The sequence below is a fragment of the Lactuca serriola genome, chromosome 9, assembly GCF_051521515.1.
Source record: "Lactuca serriola cultivar US96UC23 chromosome 9, Lser_US96UC23_V15, whole genome shotgun sequence".
Lineage (NCBI taxonomy): Eukaryota > Viridiplantae > Streptophyta > Magnoliopsida > Asterales > Asteraceae > Lactuca > Lactuca serriola.
This window is the reverse complement of record NC_136416.1, coordinates 60,105,306-60,121,857: the sequence shown is the minus strand read 5'-3', so window position 1 is coordinate 60,121,857 and position 16,552 is coordinate 60,105,306. Positions and strand designations below refer to the sequence as shown.

Sequence of the window (16,552 nt, the reverse complement as noted above, 5' to 3'; positions counted from 1 at the left end):
TTGTATACATAAATATGGACCACTCATTTTACTTATTTAAAAAAGTGATTAATATATATTATTAAATTAAAGATAATTGAAAAATACCATCTAATTTCATTCTAAGGGTATTTTAGACAATTGAGATAATTTTAAAAAAGGAGAATTCCATATTTTTTGGGATAATTAACTCTCTTGATTTTAAAATTATCATTTTTTTAATTACTTTAATTTTAATTATAACGTAATTTTTATAGTTAAACCCGATTTTATTCTGTCAGAATGTTATTCTTTTTATAATGATATTCTATGAAAATTCAAGCCATAAACTAATAAAGAGACTTACTTCTCACAAAATAAACAAATTTTTAGATACAAGTTAAATTTTTTCTATCACACATCCTTGAAAAAATAAAAAACTTTATATTTTATTCTATAATAATGAAACACTCCCTAATAACAAAAAAATATAATATGTAGATTATTCTATTGGAATATACTATTACATATACTCTTATCATTATATTATAGATTAATCTAATAGAATATGACAATGAGTAGTGCATTTTTCTAGAAGATCGGTGACCATTGCGGATTGTTCATGTCTATCCCAAACGCATTCATCCAACCTTCGGGTCATTGATCATCATGCACTCCATTCATTCTATGAGAACAACTGTCATGAAAATGAATTATATAAGAATAAAACTATGTGAGAATGCTTTTATACGACAAAAATAAAACAAATTTTAGTAATTCTAAGAGAACTCATACAACAGGATAAAATCAAGTAACACAAATAATGAACTTATAAATTATTTTTGTGTTATTCAAGAATTTGAACATCAAGTTCTCTTTCAGACATTTCTACAGACACCTGGTGTGCAATATTCTCGTAGAATTATTTTTGTGTTCTTTAAGATTTCTACAAACCCTTTCAATATATCACTACATAATCGTAAATTCTTTAATAGAAAAATGAAAACAAATGTTGTTGATGATTTGATCATCTACTCATCACCAAACTACTTTAAGAAACAAACACAATCAACAGATAAGGGAAGAGGTCCAATCTTTAAATCATAATCATGCAATATGTTTGAACTCTAGACAACTATGTATGTATGTAATTTACTGTTTTTCTCTTAATTTTTTGAATTCACTGTCAAAATCAAATCTAGGAAATTTCATATCAGAATCAATGTCAAACTCTTCCGTTTTATACAAGGATTATGCTGTTTGTTTTGATCACATTCAAAGAGAGTACAAGTTAGAAAAAAGATTATTTGGTTAATTGAAATTGTTTACTGTTTAATTCTAAATATAATTACCATTCAATGAAATCTCATTTTTCTTCTACATAATTCAATCAAATCCTCTTCTTCTTTTCAGGATTAATCATTTTTCTAACATTAACACCCACATAATTAAGATTCCTAGCTAATATTCGTTGTACTGGAAGTGGCTCTAGTTTTAGCTCTTATAGAAGAGACATTTATAATGATGAACAATGAGTTATTCTTTTAGAAAAAGGTATTATAATAATCACCTATTTGTCCTATCATAATCTGTCTAGTTAACTCTAAAGATGTATGGTTTAATTTTATGTCAATATACATTTTCAGGCTCGCCTTCTTCATACAACATGCATCCTGAATTTGTATGTATGTTACTGGAAATTAAATCACAAATTAACGGGAGGGATACACATAAATGTGAATGCAAATCACTATCCAATAAAATGATGTAAAATAGCTTTAAAATTTCGAACACAATCAGATGAACAGTAACAATTGCACATACAGAAATAACTAAAAATCGATTTAAACTCGAATCAATGAGTAATTTCACGTGAATAGGAAAAAAACTAACCTTTATTGTTTCAGGTCTGGGTTTGACGATACGTTGTTAGTGACAAAGGAACTAAAACCGCAGTAACGATCGCAATCCCTAATATTCCATTAACGATCGACGTAGCCTCGATCTGTCTCTCTTCCGCTTCGACTCCTTTCTCAGCTGACTCAGTTACTTCCTTCACAATCTCCAACGCTTCTTCCTCTGCCTTCTTCAGCTTCTTCCCCAATTCGAAATAGCCCTGTATCCTCCACCATCGATGGTATCTCCATTGCCGTAATACTTGTAGGTTTTATAAACTAAAGAAATTAGGTTAAAAGTCAAATATAATTATAGGGATTATTTTTGGTAGTTACTAAACAAATTACTATATTAACCTTATTTATTTATTTAATTATTTAATTTTGATTGAACCATATTTATGCATACAATAACATAATAATTAGTTTAAACAAATGAACCTCTCTCTCTTTTTATATATATATATATATATATATATATATATATATATATATATATATATATATATATATATATATATATATATATATATATATATATATTAGCTTTTATCCTACAACCAACTCTTTTTTTAAGAATAATACAACCAGGGTTACCACTCAAACTCTAAAAATAGGGTGTTACATTAGGAGACTAATTATAGTTTATTGAATTAATTACATCATCTCATCTTATTTTCCCCAGTTTCAACTTCTTTTGCATATAATTAACCAACGCTTAAAAAAATCAAAATTGGCACTTTTATGGATTTTGTTGTTAAGAGGAGACCATACGGTATGTGGTAATTAATAAAGGGATTTCCTATGGCCCATAGGAATAGCAAGTTTCTTGAATTAGCCAAAAATGGGAACATACTTGGTTTAATTCGATTTTAACACCTAAAATACCATTTTAATGACTTTTATTAATTCAAATATTTCTAATATATTGTTCTAATTTGAATTATCAATCGATTAACTTCCTTAAAAGAAATTAACTAAAAAACCCATTATATTAGCTTATGAATTCCAACTTTGACTGTTCCAAGTTGTAACATAAGTTCTAATCAATCTTTCCTTAATAATAGTTCACTTAATAAACGTCACTTTACATTTACTTACATTTTCATTATTCTCAAGTTTATTATTTGACTAGTTTATAACCCGTGGCACCACGATTACAAAACTAATTAAACTTTCACAGTAAAAACTCAAAATTATTAATCAATTATATTTTTTTAGTTATATAAAATTATAGTCGTTGATTTAGATAAATATGTGACCTTATAATCTGTATTAATTTTATTTTAAATGTTATTCCAATCTTATTTAATTTAATTTAATTAGAATGAGAAATTTAAATTTTGAAATGCATAATCAATAGATTGACATGTGGCATGACATTAATTATGATGTCTAATAAGGTGACACATATCAAAAGAAGAATCAACCTATTCTTTTATTAGAATACAGATTTTAACAAGTTCCATTACTTCAAATGTCATTTACTTTAGTCTTTATTTTTCACTATTCTTCATCTCGATACCGTTTCACTTCTTAATAATCTAGAAGTAGTTTATTATTTTACTAAATTTCCTCCAAATGACCATGCATGGAATTTATCATATCTTATAAATCTTCAAGTCATGATTCATAATCAATAACCTTAAAAGTTTCCTTATTAAAACTTGAATAGAAAATATACATTTTTAAAAAAAAAAACTTTCATATGGAAATATTTGGCTTTTAGATCATAAGTTCATGCTCATATGTAATATGATGAAATCCAATGCATGATTCAGAGCGTGCAAACTTTTGAGACGACCTATTCGAATCATTATAATTTTGTTGCATAAATATGAAAATCACTTATCAAATCTATAGATATTACAATCTTACATATCGGTCATTTATACTTTTAGGCGCAATGATCTATGAAAACATGTCTAGGGATCTGTCCCAACAAAACTTTGTACTATGTATTGGTGTATCCCCAATGGAACACATCCTAATAGACATATTTCCTTTGGATATACCATATGACATCCCCAAATTCATTGATACTTTGAGATTTTCTTTATGCCCTTAAAACCCATATTATATAAAACTTGAAAGAATTTCTAAGCATATAGATAAATCGTAAAATGTTTCAAGTAAAACCATAAGGGATGTTCTAATCAAGTATCACAAATAATAGTAAAAGCATAAGTATTACATAAGCCCGATACGTTAAAATAACATAAGAGTATCCACAACATTCAATACAAACTATGTGTCCCTAATTATAAGTATCTCTAAACTGAAATTTATATTTAAGTTGACACTATGATGTTATATTTAAATTAACAGTTTAAGTATTTTGTCCAAATTGTTCCAAAGTTGTAGCTTTAAATTGATAATGGTTTATATACAACAACATATTAAATCTAATAAATTAAGTATAATATGTTAAAAGTTAAAAACATAACTTTATAAGGAGAAGTAAAGATATTATTTTATTATTGAAATTTAGTTTATTTATAATTACACTTTAGATTTAATATTTATTTAACCTTATTAACCAAATTATAATCATTATTAGAAAGACACTACAATTTATCACTTTTAACTATTTACAAAATATTATTTGAGTTGTCTAAGTTAAACTAAAATTTATATTTAAGTTGGTCCTGTAATATTATATTTAAGTTTATAATTTAAATATTTTATACAAATTGTTCAAAAATTGTAGCTTTAAAATGATAATGGGTTACATACAAAAATATATTAAAACTAATAAATTAAGTATAATATGTAAAAAGTTAAAAAAACATAACTTTATAAGTAAAAGTAAAGATATTCTTTTAATATTGAAATTTAGTTTATATATGATTAGACATTAGGTTTGATATTTATTTAATCTTATTAACCAACTTATAATCATTATTGAAAAAAAATTGAAAAGTCATGAGAGTTTCAAATAAATTTAGTGAAACAAAAAATAATTTCTTTATAATATAGTATGATATTTCTGTTTCCTAATCACTCTAATAAAACAACTATATATCTTTTCAAAATTCTTAATTCAATGGAAATGATTAATCATAGAACAAAACTCTGCTAAAATAATAAGATTTTTTTAACCTTCTTACTTCTAATTGTATCGTTTCCCATTTTAATCTTCACATTAAATTTTACAGTTTACTAAGTTTTTTATCATAACCATTTTACTAAGGATGTCAACGGGGGCAAACGGGACAGAGATTGCATCCCCCGCCCCCGTCCCCGAATTCCCCTTCTTACCCCCGCCCCCGCCCTTGCCCCCGTTCCCCCGCCCCAGATTGATTTTGGGCTATCTTATGTAGGCTAAAAAGAAGTTCTTGTTTAGGCTAAAAGAAGCTATTTTTTAGGTAACAAATAGTTACTTATAGTATAATTTTACGTGTTACAAACAACTTGAATTTAGTACGTAAAAATTACTCTATTATTTATTATATTTATATAATTAATATATGTAAATATATATAATTTATTAACGGGGCCTCATGGGGGTTTCGGGACGGGATTGCCAACCCCCGCCCCCGCCCCTTATTTTTTCAAAAATACCTCCAAACGGGACGAAATTTTCACAAGATCGGGGTCCCACAGAACTTTTGACATTCCTACATTTTACTCATTTTCCTCAGGTTACCAATCACATATAAACTGCATTCCTTGACTATTAACCATCCTACTCCTCTACTATTTCGTACTTTACACACATATAACAGCTTATAATCGACTACTTGAAATGAGGACTGCATCGAATCATTGACAGGAAAAGAAAATGCATGTTTATTATTTCTAAATCAGTTTGTGCAATACATGTAATCTCCCCAAAACATGAAGTTTGAAAAGAAAGGGGGCTAAAGAACTCACAGATAGTTGTGTGGGTCGGAAGTGTCGGGAAAGTCGTGCTCTAACGGGTTTTGCACCGGAAATCTTGGAACCGATCTAAACACTACAAAGCAGAAAATGATGGAGTAAGGAGCTATCGACATTTGTATAGGACTGAATCCAACATTGGGATCATCCTGTTGTATCTTGATCATACCACCAGCCACCATGGCAGTTGACGACTGAACATGTTGGTCTTTGAGCATTATTCGATCAAAAAAAAAAGGAACGAAAAAGGAAGAGAAGCTACCTGATGTCAATGGAGAAGCAAGGGAAGGGCGATTTGGAAACTGCTCAGTGACGAAGAGGGCTGAAGCAGGAAGAATCAGAGTAATTGGTGGTTCTCTCCAAGTTTCCTGCACCGGTGATTAGAGGTAAACAGGGGTAGTTGCAGGTGAGTTGCTTCAACTGGACGTGGTGGCGATCAGGAGTATCTGGGTCGTCTTGCCATCGGAAATTGAAGGAAGGAGGATTGCAAGCGAGGGAGGCAGCAGCTTCGTTTGTTGTTGCTCCTTCTGGTATCAGTCACTGCACGAGAGAGAGAACAGGGGAGATTGGAGGTGAAAGTGTGGAGTGTGGAAATGTACTATTGCTCCAGTCCTTGTAATCTTGAACGAGATTTCATGGGAGACTTTTGTGGGTGTAGGAAGTACTAGCTGATCCTTGGGGAAGATTTGGAGGGTAAGTGGGTTAAACTTGCAGAAGAGGAATGGGGCTGAACGTGTGCATGTGTTTGTGAGATGTAAATCATATCTCAGGTGGTACGTGAATGAGATAGTTCCTCTTTTTCCTTAATAATTTCACCCTCTATCCTACTATTTGCAGATGTTACATATGATTTATCATTTACATATTCACATATTCTAAGGGGTGGACCGGTGGACCGAAGGGACCGCACCAGACCGTTTTTTTGGACCCCGGGTCAGTTCTCGGTTCTAAGATTTCATCAAAACCGGTTCGGTTCTTTTTCCCGGTTCGGTCCGGTTTTTATCGGGTTTAGAACCGGTTGGACCCGATTAAAAAAAATTAGTCGGCATTGCTTTGAGTCTTTGACGTCTTAGAGTTGACGGTCCCTATAAGGAATAAACTAAACAAATTCTTTTTTGTGTTTGGAAGAAACAAAAATAAATGAAACAGAAAAAAAGGAACAAGTTTCTTGCTACTAAAGTTAAACTAAATAGAAGCAATGGAATTGCATTAACAAATAAACGTCTATAACTATTTATACTAGTTAAGATAGTATCCTACTCAAACTCTAAATCAAAAAGAAGAACTCAATAAAATAGAAACCTTATCAAACTCTAAAACAATAAAACTTAGATATGGAACTTTTCTAAAATGCCCTTGCTTTAATATCTGATTAACCCAACAATCACCCCCTTAATCGGATTTGTCATACGAGCCACTCGTCATTCAAAACAATACCGATTCCTCTTCGATTAGACCCGCGACTTCTTTTTCCCATTTAGGACACTCGTTTTTATAGTGACAAAACTCACCACATTTGTAACATCTAACGTGACTTTTATCCCGGACACGTTCATTACCATCTCGACTTCTCCCGGACCCCCGACCTCTTCCCCGGTCATGTCCAAATTCATCCCGATTTGAACGTCCATTGCCACAATGTTTACAAACATGTGATTTTTTCTCACTAGCCAACAATAGCCCACCTTGAGTGTTATCCACTTTCTTGGTTCCTCTTATACGCTCCTCATATGCCTTCAATCTACCAACCGCTTCATCGAATAACATTGAATCCAACTCGAAACATTGCTCTATTAAAGCCATGATTTGAAGAAACGACTTAGGCATTGAGTCTAATAACCTTTTACCAAATCACCTTCTTCAAGCTCATATCCAAGACTCCTTGCTTTTGAGGCTAAACCTAATAACTTTGTCACAAAATCATCAACTGTTTCACCCTCCTTCATGCGCAAACTTTCAAGCTCTCTCTTTAACGTTGCAAGTTGAGCCGTTCTCACCCGATCCACTCCCAAATACCGTGCTTTCAGCCCATTCCACACTTTCTTTGGTTCGGTGTAACTCGCCATTTGCAACACCATGTCTTCGGGTATCGCTTGAAACAATAAAGCAAGATCTTGTTTCGATTTCTTTTGATCCGATGCTTCACCTAACGCCTTTGGTTCGACCGTCTCCCATATGCCGTGTGCATCCATAATCGACTTGACTTTGACCGCCCACACCGGATAATTCGTTGGAGTCAAAATCGGAACTTGATATGTCATCGAACCTTCTTTCACCGCCATTCTTCCTTTTTATAGCTTCAACCCTATTCCGATCAAACTTGTTCAAAGAGATCTATTCCACCGACGAAGAAAACAAGCAACCCGCTCTACCGTCTTCTTGCACCTGCAAAACGAACCAGATCCAAAGCCACCTGCTTTGACGGATCTCTTCCGTTCATTTATTCCGCACCTCCCCGGTTAGTCTCTTTCACCCGAACAAGCCTTCGATCAAAGGATGAAGCCTACACCCCCTTTACTCGAACCAACCCTCTTCAACCTTCGCTCTGATACCAAATTTAAGTAATAAACTAAACAAATTCCTTCTTGTGTTTGGAAGAAACAAAACTAAATGAAACAGAAAAAAAAAGGGAACAAATTTCTTGCTATCAAAGTTAAACTAAATAGAAGCAATGGAATTGCATTAACAAAACAAACGACTACAACTATTTATACTAATTAAGATATATCCTACTCAAACTCTAAATCTAAAAGATGAACTCAATAAAATAGAAGCCTTATCAAACTCTAAAACAATAAAACTTAAATATAGAACTTTCCTAAAATGCCCTTGTTTTAATATCCGATTAACCCAATAGTCCCTTTCCCATAACTACATAGCATACTAATTACAGACGCAAAGAAAGATCACTTCAAATCTTCGATCATCGAAATCCTAGCGTGAACTCGGACGTAACCCTCCAAGTCTCAACCTTGCAAGTTGCAAGTCTCGGTTTTACAGGTTTTGTTCCTTCCGAGTTCTCTCAACGATCTAAACCCTCTCGGATTCTCCCTCTCTCAAGTATCGATTCAAGTGAAAATCGATCTCTGTGAAACTCAAGTGTCGATTCAGAAGTAATGGAATAAAAAATTCGGAACGCTAATTGGATTAGAGATGATGGTGATGAAACTTAAGTAAGGGTTACGATTTTTGGTTGTTTTTTGTTAATTTTTGTTGAATTAACAAAGAATATTGTTATATTTAGTTGAATTCTTGTCAAAAAAAACTTATTGTTATTATATGTAAACTAGGGTTATGATTTTTTGTTGAATGTCATAAAGTATGTTGTTATATTTAGGTTATTTATTGTCAAAAAGTTTTTTTTTTGTTGTGATTCTATGTAAACTAGGGTTACGATTTTTGGTTGAATTTTGTTAATTTTGTTGAAAGTTATAAAGTATGTTGTTATATTTTGTTGATTAATTGTGAAAAAGTTGTTGTGACTATATGTAAACTAGGGTTACGATTTTTTGTTGATTTTTTTTTAATTTTTGTTGAATGTCATAAAGTATACTGTTATATTTAGGTTATTTGTTGTCAAAAAAAAAATTTGTGATTGTATGTAAACTAGGGTTATGATTTTTGGTTGAATTTTGTTAATTTTTGTTGAAAGTTATAAAATATGTTGCTATATTTTGTTGATTAATTGTGAAAATATTTTTGTTGTGGCTATATGTAAACTAGGTTACGAATGTTGATGAAGAGGAATTTATTAAGAATACACCACAAATTAATTTAGTTGGCTATTCGGCAAAAGATGATCAATCAAATTTTAACAAACGAAAAGAACAAATGGGAAAACGAAAACAAGTCGCAAAAAAAGCAAGTGGCAAAGAAACATCCTCTTGTTGGGATACATTTGATAAAGTTATGATAGAAAAGGATGATGGTGTCAAAAAAAGATATGGAAAATGTTATTGGTGTGAAAGACTACTACAGACAGATATGGAAAGAAATGGGACTTCTAGTTTACTCAAACATGTAAGTAGGTGTCAAAAAAACCCGGATAAGCTACAAGATCAAACTCAAACCAAATTGAATCTAAAGAAGGAGTCAAATGGGGAGACTACTGTTAAAACATGGAAACACGACGATGCTAGGATAAAAAAAGCATTACTTAACCTTTTTGTGGTAGGTGAACTACCTTTTAAGTTTGTTGAAAACGAGGCTTTTGTGGAATACACCAACGCACTTAATGCTAAGGTCGTGTTAGCATCTAGACATACGATATCCCAGAATGTTTCCAAGTTTTACACAGAAGAAAGAACCAAAATGCTTCAACTTTTAAGTAACCCAAACACTGCTATACATTTGACAACGGACACTTGGACATCTTCTTGTCAAATGACTACTTACATGGTGGTCACGACTCACTTTATAGATGAGAATTGGATAATGCACAAGAGACTTACAAACTTTAGGGAGATAGATAACCATAAGGGAGAGGATATGGGCCAAGAACTACTCGATTGTATTTGCGGATGGGGAATGAAAAATGTCATGACCATTACCTTGGACAACGTCGCTACAAACATCAAGGCAATTGACTTTTTGGTCAAAAAGTTGCCTAATCTTTACGATGGTGGAAAGCATTTCCAAGTTAGGTGTATGACCCACATTTTAAACCTTATCGTAAAGGATGGACAAAAATACAAAAACTATCATGTTGAGTGTATCCAAAAGGTGGTACGGTATATTAGATTGTCACCACAAAGAATAAACAAGTTCAAGAAGACTTACAAACGAAGAAGTTTCTATGTGGTGACACCCCTACCCGATGGAACTCGACTTTCGAGTTATTGAAGTCTGCATACCAGTTACGAAAGGCATTTATGGAATTTAGCTTAAGAGGTAATATTTATTTTTAAGTTATATTTCAGCTTTTCAGCAACATTTTAAAATTTTTGTAATCTGTGGAATTTTTTAAACAACTATAACTCATTCGTTTTAAGTCGGATTGACATGCGCGTGGTTTTTTCCAAATTTTAATTTACAATTTGTAGATGAATTTAGACTATAATTTTATTGATTTTGGTATTATATTCAATAAGTTATAGTCTTTCAAAGTTGAGCTATAAAAGCTGAAAAATTTCAGCTTTTCAGCAACATTTTAAAAATTTTGTAATCTATGGAATTTTTAAACAACCATAACTCATTCATTTTAAGTCGGATTGACACGCGGTTTTTTCCAACGTTTAATTTACAGTTTGTAGATGAATTTAGACTATAATTATGTTGATTTTGGTATTATATTCAATGAGTTATAGTCTTTCAAAGTTAAGCTATCAAAGTTAGAAAATTTCAGCTTTTCAGCAACATTTTTAAAATTTTGTAATCTGTGAAATTTTTAAAAAACCATAACTCATTCGTTTTAAGTCGGATTGACCTGCGGTTTTTTCCAACATTTAGATAAAAGTTTTTTAGATGAATTTAGACTATAATTTTGTTGATTTTGGTATTATATTCAGTGAGTTACAATCCTTCAAAGTTGAGCTATCAAAGCTGAAATATTTCAGCTTTTTAGATATTATTTTAGATTATAATTCTGAATTTTATGTATCTTTGACAGATAAATCATATGAAATGGATCTTAGTAGAGTACCGGAAAATTATGGCTTTGAAGTTGTAACCGAAATGGTGAAGTTATTTGAAAAATTCAAGACACAAACAGAGCTTGTTCGGCTACATCAAAACCTTTGGTAAATCGTTTTATCCGGGAAGTCTTAGATGTGGACATACATTTAAGAAAGTGGTCAACCAAACCAATGTTTCTTGAAATGGTAAAAGACATAAAGATGAAATACTACAAGTATTGGGGTGCATTCAACAAGATGAACGGTTTTATGTACTTTGCGATTTTACTTGATTCTACCACCAAATCACCTTTTTTGTTACATGCTTTTAAAAAAATGATCAGTTACATGGAAGTGATGGAACCGCCATTGACCCCTATGGATATAGACATAAAAGCACGTTAAATGGTCTGAGAGATTGGGAATAGGATGGAGAATTTATTTATGACCTACTTTAAACGATTTGACAACGGTGGATCATCTCAACAAGAAGCGAGTCAAAAAGTCATTGATGTTGATGATGATAACGACTTTTTCGGTGATTTTCTTTGTACGAGAGGTAGCAACTCGGATCCAAGAGATAACGAGTTTCAAACTTATTTGAAAGAGAGTATAGTTAATTATAAAAAAGATTTTTCAATTCTCGGGTGGTGGAGAGTAAACGCGATTAGGTTCCCGACAGTTGCTCGGATGGCGAAAGGTGATTACTTTTTTTTTTAGTCTTTCATAGTTTCTTTATAAATTAATGTTGTTAGAATTTAATTCTTTTTTGTTAGACATATTGGCAATACAAATCTCAAGTGTGGCGTCCGAGTTCGCGTTTAGCACATGTGGTAGAGTTGTAAGTGAGTATTAGACTAGTTTATCGACTTTGATAGTTGAAGCTTTGTTATGCACCCAAGATTGGGTGAGAAAGTCGACAAATCCGATAATTGACAATGTTAGATGACAGCTTGAACGATGATGATATAGCTTTGGGTAAAAAAATTACAATCTTTGTTCTTTTTTTTATACAACTATTACTTTTTATTAAATACTAACAACACTTTCATTTGTGTTTATGTAGAGATTACATAAGCTTTAAACATGTTAGATATGGATGACAATGATATGGGGAAGAGGCAAATGGAAGATTAGATTATGAGTTTATAAAGTTTGTTAGTTTGATTGATTTTAAAGTTTAAAGTATGATTTTTGGTGTTACGGTAATACTTTTGTATGTTTGTCTTATGATTGTTAACTTTTGTTGGTAAACTTGATTTATATGTTAGTTGCTTTTATTTGGAAAATTAATTTTGCAAGTTATGCATAAAACAGAAACGTAATCATTTTTACAAGTTGTATTGTATCAAACTCAACAACATATTTGTTTTAACGAGTTCTATTAAACCCAAAACCTTATTTTAACGACTTGTACTCTATGTAATTAAAGTTGTACCGGTCCAAACGGGTTTAAGAACCGGAAAACCCGGACGTTGACCCGGACACGGACACGACTCATCCGGTCCTGTCCACGGTCCACAAAATTCTCCATGACCGGACCGGAACCAGTCCGGTCCAAGAGCCGGTCCGGTCCGGTCCAAATGCTCAACTAACACATGGATGGTATACAAAAGTTATTTTTTTTTTGTTTTTGCACATAGTTTACACACACACATACATATATATATATATATATATATATATATATATATATATATATATATATATATATGTATAGTTTAAGATTTATAAATAATAAATAATAATAATGACACTATTTTAGAGATTTTTAAACATTATAATAGATTGTGTATAAATTAAGTTGTAATCCTATAATTTTTGTTTATTCGGGTATTCGGTGATCATGTGATAAATTTTTATATACGATTTATAGCATTCTGACAATTATACCCTTATATTTTGTTCTAATTTTCTGTATATTATTACACTCCAAAATAACATTCATGCGTTTATTTATTCATCTATTTATTCGTTTGTTTATTTCCTTTGTTATATGTATCATGTTTTTCTTTTATACGAGACTGGTTCGTGATGGAATTGCTTGACAAACACATTAGGGAAATTTAAGTGTAATACAACTAAATTTTTCATAGCATAGCCGCATAACGAGTGTTAGGTTCAAATTATAATAATGGCCTTCCCGGTTGACCAACATTACTTGGCAAATATTTTTCGCGGTTGTTATAGTGCGCCCAACGTACTCATCAGAGGCTCAAAATCCATAATAAGCTCTTATTGTGTAAGTCAAGAACGTCCAAACATAGACCTGACCCTTAAGGGGTGTCTTAACACATAAAGTTGGCAACTTTATTTCTTTGCATGACTTAATAGGACCCAATCCTTGTTTTTATCCATCTATATCTATAATATGATCACCAACTCTAGCATGCTCCATCAAAAACCCACAAGATGACATTTTTATGACTTAATAATCTCAACAAAGACCAAATATGAGGCTTAAAGGTCCTGGAGTAGCTTCTATTTACAAGAACCACAATCTTAGGACCAAATGTGCTTATAACAATTCCCATAAATGGATCTACACTAAAGAACCATAAATTTTGAAGCTTTATACCTCTAGAAGATAGATCAAGATGCAAAAAGTCTGGATTCACAAGCTTCAAGCAATCCAACACTCGTTGAAGTGGATTCTTCTTCTTAAATGAACACCAAAACACATGAACTCACCCCTAAGAATTCAAGAATCACACCAATGGAGGATAAGGTATCATATCTAGGGTTTAGTAGGATAGAGGTTGAAGGTAGGAGGGTTTGGAGTTGAGTTGAGGATATTAAACAGGATCCAAGACCCTTAATTAGGGTTTGCACCTGACTGGAGTATGCCATGCATACTCCTGGTACGCCCAGCATACTCAATAGGGCATCCACGATCCATCTGCCTAGTACGCCCAGCGTACTCCTATGCATGCCAGCGTACTAGGCTTATCCCTAATACCACTAAACTTCCGAAGGCCATAACTTCTTCGTTCTAAGTCTGATTCCAACGATCTTTATATCCCCGAAAAGGTAATAAGAAGATCTACAAATCTATCAACTCTCCCTTACCTTAAAATTTTCCAAACTTAAATCCAAAATTCATAAAAGGCCCAAATTGATTTTACGATTATACCCTTGGGCTTCAAAACGCAAACTGAACTCTCGGATCACTCAATTTACATTATCCACACCCAAAGGGGCCTAAATCTCTCATTCCCCAAGGCCCAAATCCTTATGATAACTGATCTTCAGGTCACGGGCCCGAATTAGGAAACGATTTAGAACACTGTGTTACCGTCTTTCATACAAGTATTATGGTACCACCATAGTATTTAATACAAGTGTTATGGTACCACCATTTTCCTTCATACAAGTGTTATGGTATCAACATAGACTTTCATGAAAATGTCACAAAAACAATCAAGCATACCATGACACCTTGTGTCCTATGTAGTATAGTGAGAAAACTCACATGAATCTAAAAGTTGAATCCCAACTACTCAAAGCCCCGTAGAATCAACTACACGGACGACCTAAACCAACCAAAGGCTAAACCTTAGTTTATAGTTCAAAACCTCCAAATTGACCAAAATTCAAATTAATTAAGTCAATGGCCAACTGGTCATCACGTCACGACCAACTATTTGGTTGTGTCACAAACACTAATCACCAAATTAGTTGCGATTACTCATCGTGACTCGCATCGAGACATCTACAAGCATTGTGTCGTGACACACGTCCAAATAACTTAATCCATTAAGCTCTTAATCCTTAAAGTCTAGAACTTAAAAGCTCATGCATGATTCTTCCATTGATTTTCATGGATAAAGTTTCTAACTTTACCCATTTCCCAAGTCAAATCAATCTAGATTTAAAACCCTAAATCTCTAAAGGACCAAAATTATCAAAATGGCATGCATGGCTTGGAATAAGTGCAAGCACCCAACTTTCTCATGCTTAAGGGTCTAAAAAATAACCCCAACTTGGTTTTAGTATTCTGGAGTCACTCCAACTCCAAGAATCAAGAGGTTAAAGGACCATCACCTATAAAACAACCTAAATCTATACAAAAGAAACATAAAGGTTAAGCTCCATACTCACAAAAGGTCCAGAAGAATATTAACTTGCTAGATCTCCAAGGAATCACACACCAAACACCACTTCTAACTTTCATCTCCTTTGATATTCACAAAATGGCCATCAAGATCACAAAAACTATCAATAGGGGCTAGGGTTTAGATGAGGGGACATTTTTAGAGGAGGTTGCTCAAAATGGCAAACCCTAAGGATCGAAGCCTTTAAATAGGGCATAAAACTTGAAGATTAGGGTTTACATTCCCAGAGGTATCATGTCACGACCAGGGTTCCTGGCCTTGTTTCTTTTTTAAATGATGTGGTCGTGTCACTATAAAAATCATCATGTCACAACCAGACAAACTCCCTAAAAACTAAGTGTTAAATGTGACTCGAGCATTTGGATCATGCTCATGAAGCATTTGGAGCACTTGGACCTCAATAGAGTACTTAGGGGTCTTGGAGCATGTGACAAAGAAACAGATCTTATGAGAGAGGAATGGATCATCAGACAAAGGAACTGATCAAGTTCCAAAGTAACGGATCATGTACAAGGGGTTTGGAGCACCTTGAAGGAGTTTAAAGCACTTAGAAGGGATATTGAGCAACAACGGGTCCTTTTTGCACCACATGATGAAGAGATGGGTCAAGAGGGATGGTGTTGCACCATGGCACTCCCTCTTGCACCATTTTGTTCTCCTCTTGCACCATGATGCTTCCTGTTGCGCCATGCATGGCCTTGTTGTGCCATGCATGTGTCTGTTGCTCCATGGTGATGTTGTTGCTCCATGATTGATGTTGTGCGCCATACTTGATGCTCTTACGCCATTTAGATCCATGTTGTGCCATTTAGGGTTGCTGTTGCGCCATGAAGAAGCTATTGCGCCATCATGGACCATATTGCGCCATCTTGTTCTCAATCCTATACATCATTCTCATGCATCAAGTCATACTATAAGACCCATTATTTAAAAATAGTTATGTGGTTATAAAATAATCTTCTTTGTCTCTCGCACAATAAAGTCTTTATCCTTAAAACCTATTTTACAACTAATATTAAATATATTTTTCTTAGTCCCTTATTGTAGCTTATTATCTCTATTTTTTTCGTCTTATCAGAAACAATTATAT

General features: G+C 32.9%; 1 long non-coding RNA gene across 1 annotated transcript; it reads right to left on the bottom strand.

Annotated features, from left to right (window-relative positions):
- Nucleotides 1-284: 284 nt before the first annotated feature.
- LOC145073628 (uncharacterized) lies at nucleotides 285-2,110 on the bottom strand. The gene is made up of 2 exons (XR_013691465.1): nucleotides 1,852-2,110; nucleotides 285-655 (listed from the first exon to the last, which is right to left on the bottom strand). It is a non-coding gene; the product is annotated as an uncharacterized LOC145073628 (long non-coding RNA).
- Between the last annotated feature and the right edge of the window lie 14,442 nt (nucleotides 2,111-16,552).